This window comes from Ictidomys tridecemlineatus, chromosome 5 (genome assembly GCF_052094955.1).
Source record: "Ictidomys tridecemlineatus isolate mIctTri1 chromosome 5, mIctTri1.hap1, whole genome shotgun sequence".
In the NCBI taxonomy this organism is placed as follows: Eukaryota; Metazoa; Chordata; class Mammalia; order Rodentia; family Sciuridae; genus Ictidomys; species Ictidomys tridecemlineatus.
The window spans coordinates 194,025,514-194,031,513 of NC_135481.1; positions in this window are offsets into that span (position 1 = coordinate 194,025,514).

Genomic DNA, 6,000 nt, shown 5'->3' on the forward strand with positions numbered 1-6,000 from the left:
TTCAGAGGGTCCTCTGGCCTGCGACTCTGCAGGGCCACCAGCCCCTGGTCCTGGCCACACCTCCTGGTCCCGGCCACACCTCCTGGTCCCAGGGCAGCCGCACCCCCAGAGGATCCCCAGCAGCCACCTGTGCGTCCAGTGAAGGTGCAGGTTGGAAGAGGCCCCGCTGCAGGCTGAGCTGAGGTGTCCTCCTGTCCTCCTGTCCTTCTGTCCTCCTCAGGCTGCCCGAGGAAGGGCCGGAGGGCTGGAGAGACCAGGAGGAGCAGCAGGACGGGAATCTCCAGGGCTGTGGCTTTGCTGGAGTCCCTCTGTGTGGGGGGTGGCCCCCTCTGGTGCTGCGGGGTGAGTGGGGGTCGCCCTCCTTCAAACCTGCCCCTCCTGGGAGACTGCCATTGGGTTTCTGTGGCTTCCCACCTCCCCTGTCCCTGCAGAGCCCCAGCTTTGCACACTGTCAAAGCTGGGGACAAGGGCAGTGACCTGAAACCATGAAACCGCTCCTGCGTCTGCATCTGACCAGCTCCGAGCCCTCCTGCAGCCCCTCGGGCACAGCGCAGGGGCTGCCCACCCACCTCTCCAAGGGTCACCAGCCCTGAGGTTGGCGATGCAGGTGGCCCTGCCCTCGGTGCCCCCGACCTGGCTGAAGAGGCAGACGCAAACTGCTCCACTTCCTAAGGTCCAGAAAGGACGGCCTGTTGTCTCCTGGGGGTGACCGTTGGGACCAGTTCTGAGCTCTGAGTGTCCCACAGCAGGGTCTGTTGTCTATTTTGTAGGGGCGGGAAGCCAAGGTGGGTCTCTGGAGAGAGGCGGGGTCCAGCTGTGGCCCCGCGGCCAGCGCCCATCTGTTAAGTGTTATTGAGCCTCTACTATGTGCCAGACACTGCGCCAGGTACCTGGCTTCCAACATGGAATCCATGTTCTGGGGAGAAGGGTAGATAGACTGCCGCAGTCTGGCTGGGCACAATTCAGGAGCCACTTGTCAAAAGAAACGAACTTTATTTTTAGAACCACAAACGCCAAACAAAACAGCTCCTCAGGGAAAAACCCTCAGAGCCCAACTGCCACCACCGGCTTCCACAAGCCTCTCACCCCCACACCAGCCTCTCCCACTCCCACAATCCTCCTGCTCTTGAGGCCGATTGGCTGGGTCGTGTGGGCGGAGCCAAAGAAGTCCCCCAATGAGCAGCTTTGTGGTCTGAAAGGGCAGGGAAACAGCCCAATGAGCATCACCGCAGAGGAGCCAATCAGCTAGATGTTGCTAGGCCGCTGTGAGCCAATCATCAGCCGGCAGCTGGAAGTTTGCTGGGGCCCCTTTGGCTGTGGCTCTCAACAATAGACAAGAAACAGGCCAAGAAGCGAGCTCCAAGTGGGAGTGGTGGGGTTGGCGGTGGCCAGGCGGGAAGGGATCTCTTAAATGATCAGAGAAGTGACTCTGATGTGATGGTTGAGATGAGGCAGCTATGGGGAGAACAGGAGGCTGAGCGAGTGACAGTTGTAGGAAATGCCACTTCAGAGGCCCTTTTTGCAGGAGCCTGGGCCCGCTGTGGGGAGTGGCAGGAAGCCCTGCAGCTGATGAGGGGCTGCGGGTGGACAGGGCTCAGGGCTTGGAGGCCAAGGTGAGAGCTGAGGAGCCTGGGAGGGCAGCCGGGCCCCTGGAAGCCTTGTGGAGGCTGTTTTGATTTTGTCGTTTCTGGAGGTTCCCCTGGCTGGGAAACAGGGAAGGAGGCTTCAGGCAGCTTGGTGGGCCACGGTGAAGTGGAGGAGTGGGCGAGCAGGAAGGCTTCTGACGTGCTGGCGAGGGAGACGGGAATCGAGGTGACACCCACCCCAGGTCTGGCCACGCGGGTGTCACTGAGGAGCGAGGCAGGAGGCCGGCAGGACGGAGGACAGGGGAGACCCACCAGCTTCCCGGGATGCTTCAAGCAGACACTTATGAGCTCTGGGGCAGAGCCCAGGTGAGGGTCAAGGGCGCTGGCGGACCTGAGGTGTCCGCGTGGAGGAGGGCGGCGATCTCGGTGCCCAGAGTGGGCAGGGCTGCGGCCAAGGACGTTTCTGGAAGGAGCTCGCTCAGCGGGGCGGGGAGGCTCTCCTGGGGGCGTGGCTGGGAGGCTCTCCTGGGGGCGTGGCTGGGAGGCTCTCCTGGGGGCGTGGCTGGGAGGCTCTCCTGGGGGCGTGGCTGGGAGGCTCTCCTGGGGGCGTGGCTGGGAGGCTCTCCTGGGGGCGTGGCTGGGAGGCTCTCCTGGGGGCGTGGCTGGGAGGCTCTCCTGGGGGCGTGGCTGGGAGGCTCTCCTGGGGGCGGGGCGGGGAGGCCCTCCTGGGGGCGGGGGGGGGGGGGGGGGGTCGGCTGGGGGTCTGAGCCTTCTCTTGGTTTGTTCCTGTTCTGCGCTGCCCGGGCCTGAGCCTGCAGGTGAGCACCCTGCCACCGAGCCGCAGGCACCGTCCCTTCCAAGTCTTTTGAGAGAACCTAAGAGCGGGGAGACGGCTGCCAGGAGAGGCAGGTGGGCTCCCTCCCTGGGTGACCTTGGGCAGCTGAGCCTCAGCTTTTGAATCTCCAAGTTGGTCACACAGGCCCAGGTGGATGTGGGCCTGACCGCGGGAAAGGGCCTAGCAGGAAGCAGCGGTGATGGCCACGACTCTCAGTTGCATTGTCCCCAGAGAGGCCACCAGGCCTTACCAAGTCCACCTTGTGCTCTTGAGGCCGTGAAGGCCTGCCTGGCCAGGGTGACATGGCTCGAATGAGGAGGGTGAGAATTTTAAAGTCCAGGGGCTGCGTGACCCAGTCCAGGGCTCTGGAACAAGACAGGCCTGGGTTTGATCCTGGCTCTGCTGCTTGCTGGCTTGGGGACATTGAGCAAGAACTCCACCCCTCTGGACCTTCGTGTCCTCATCTGCAAAATAGACACCCTCCCCCTCCCCCTCCTCCTCCCCCCCATCCCAGGCTGAGATGAAGTGGGGCCATAGCCACAGCTCCACGGGAACAGCTGGCATCAGGTGTCAATAAACGCTAGTGCTGGCTCACTCTGTTTTCTAAGAAGAAGCAGGACCCCACAGAGGAGTGTCCCTCTTCCAATTGTCTGGGTGGGGCCGGGCCCTGGGACAGCTTTGGCCTCTGCCCCTTCCACAGCCTGCGGCCTTGGGCTCCCAGGCCTGCCCTTTCCTGTCCCGCCCTGTGCGCCCTCTGCACTGAACCCTGGGTCAGCAACCAGCCCAGCCTCAAGTGAACAGGGAGGGGCGCAGCTGACTAGCACTGGGGCCAGACTCTTGGGGCACTGCAGGCCCAGAAAGGGCAGGGCACTTGCCGGAGGCCACACAGCAAAGGAAGGAGAGCATTTCTGGTGGCAGCTTGTCAGCCTGTCACTGGGGCTCCGGGTGGTGGTGACCTGCACTGCCTGGGGAACGAGGGGTGGGTGCACTTGACAAGTGCTGGGTGGGGAGCTGGGGACAGACTCTGGGGTGGCTACTGCTGCCAGAGGTCAGCTCTGTGCCTAGTCTGGTGACTCGCAGAGCCTGCTGGCCGGGCCTGGTCATGATCCCAGCTGCCTGGAGGGAGGGGGCCTTCATCCCGACAGTACCCAGTGTTCCCTGGAGGTCCCGCAGCAGGGCTTGGAAGCTGGGTCCTGGCTGGGGCCAGCTGGCCCCTCAGTGCCCCTGCCGCCCCACAGGCTGGGTCAGCCCTGCTCTGCTGCTCAGCAGTAGGGTGACCTTGGCCTTGGACAAATCCTTCCCCCTTTGGAGCCTCGTTTGTTTCTGCATCTGTGGGGGGGGGGGGCTGATGCTCTAGGGGGAAGAGTGAACTGCAGGGAGCCGGGGCAGCAAGGCTGTGCCCACCCAGGCCTGGCCCGTCCCCCAGCAGCCCGCCCTGCCCTGGGCTTACTCCAGCCTCCAGCCCCCCTCTGTGCTCTGCCTCCCTGGGCTCTCCTCCCCTAGGACATGTGCTCTGGTGGATCCTTCAACTGTCCCCAGATCCACCACCTCAGAGCCCCGCCACCGCACCCTGGCTGCTCTCACACCCATTGGTAGGAGCTGCAGTTTGCCTGCTCCTGACCCTGGAGTGTGGGCCGCTTGGTCACAGGGACTGAATCCCTGAGGCATCGGGAAAGATGAGGTCACCCCTTAATTTGCTTATTCACTCAAAACTGGGCGGCAAGGTGGCGCACGCCTGTAATCCCAGCGGCTCAGGAGGCTGAGGCAGGAGGACCTCCAGTTCAAAGCCAGCCTCAGCCATGGGGAGGCACCAAACAACTCAGTGAGTCCCTGTCTCTAAATAAAATGCAAAATAGGGCTGGGGACGTGGCTCCGTGGTCAAGTGCCCCAGAGTTCCATCCCTGGTACCAAAAAAGCAAAAACAAAAAACTGTCCCTCTGACCACCTCGTGTGGCAGGCCCCAAGCTGGCACTGGGGATAGAGCTGTGAAGCGGAGTGCCCCACGGTGCCGACTCTCAGGCAAGGGCAGCTCAGCCCTCCGCCATCTGCAGTGGCTCCCTATTGCCCAGGCCAGGGTCTGCCCTTCTCCCTGTGGGGGTCCAGGCGGCTGTCGGAGCAGCAGCTCTCAGTGTCTGTGGCCACCACGACGTCATCTTCCATTCTCGGGCCCCTGTTCCTGCTGCCGCAGCTCCTCTGGCGGCTCCTGATCCTGAGAAGATGCGCTCCCGCCCCCCCCCCCCACGGCCAAGCGCCTGCCTGGCCCCTCCAGGCCCTGCTCAGGTCCCTTCCCCTCCCAGCCTGGAGCACTGGTGCCGCTCAGTGCTGGTCTCCACTTGGGCCCTCAGCCTGTCAGCCATTCTTTGTGGAAATAGCCTCCCATCAGGACCTCACGCCTACCCCGGGGCCCAGGAGGGGTGATCTTCTCCCGACTTCACAGAGGTGGAGACCACAGCACAGAGAAGTTAAGTGACTTGTCAAAGACACACAGCTGGTCCTCAGGACTCTGCCCGGCAGGCTGACTCTGGGTCTGCTGTCCCCACCCCTGCTGTGCTCCAGGCACTTCAGCTGCGCCCGTCCAGGGTGCTCTCTGTCAGCCTGTGAGGAGCGCATCCTCGCTCCCCCCACCCTGGCGGAGGCCGGGTCACAGCTCCTCCTGGCTCCTGCCCCCAGAGGCTGGTCAGGCCTGTGCTGTCCTCGGCCTGCCCTCCTGAGGCTGCCATCCAGAGCTCTGGAAGCCTTCCTGGGCCATTGCCCTGGTCATTGCCCTGCATCCAGCTCTCAGGGTCCCCATTTCCGGCAGTCACACCTGCCCCAGGTGTGTAAGCAGGAGATCCGAGGTCTGATGAGCAGAAACCTCAGCCATGCCCCCCCCCCTTCATGCTAGGTTTCATGGTAGCCAGGCACTGCAGACGGCCACCTCCCATGGCCACTGCAGCCGACCACCTGCTGGGTCACATGTGGCCCCGGCTGCTCTCCCCACAGGGCCTTGCACCTCCCCTGGGAAGTCCTTCCTGTTTTCCCGCTTTTTTAGATGGGGTGCACGGTGTGGCCAGGGTTACTCAGCCAGCAGGAGGTGGGGCTGGACTTAGCAGGGCCACCCGAGCCCTACAGTGCACCAGGCCCTGTCCTGGCACTGAAGATCCTGCAGTGGACATCCCAGAACGCACTCTGTCCCAGGGAGGCCGCTCCACATAAGGGGAAGAGAAGGCCCAGAGACTCAGCGACTTCTGCCCTGCAAGGCCCCGGTGGAGCTGGGTCCCCTCCCCTGCCCGCACGGACTTGACCCTTGGTGTTCTGCTTCCTTAATGGCCTTGGGGCGATCTGGGGTCCAGCAATGCCTGCTAGTGGGTCCTTGAGCGTGAGCCCCACTTGCCTTGGGTGGGGCCCCAGGTCAGCCCAGGACACAGGGACACTCAGTAAACAGATGGCTGAGCAGGGCAGGGCAGTGGCTCTGGAGGTGCCATCCCCCTCTGCGATCTGAACAGGTCCAGTGTGCAGTGCCCAGGACGACGCGGCGCTCTGTATTCTGAGACAGGGACTCAGGCTGGTCTTGAACTTGTGATCTTCCTGCCCCAGCCT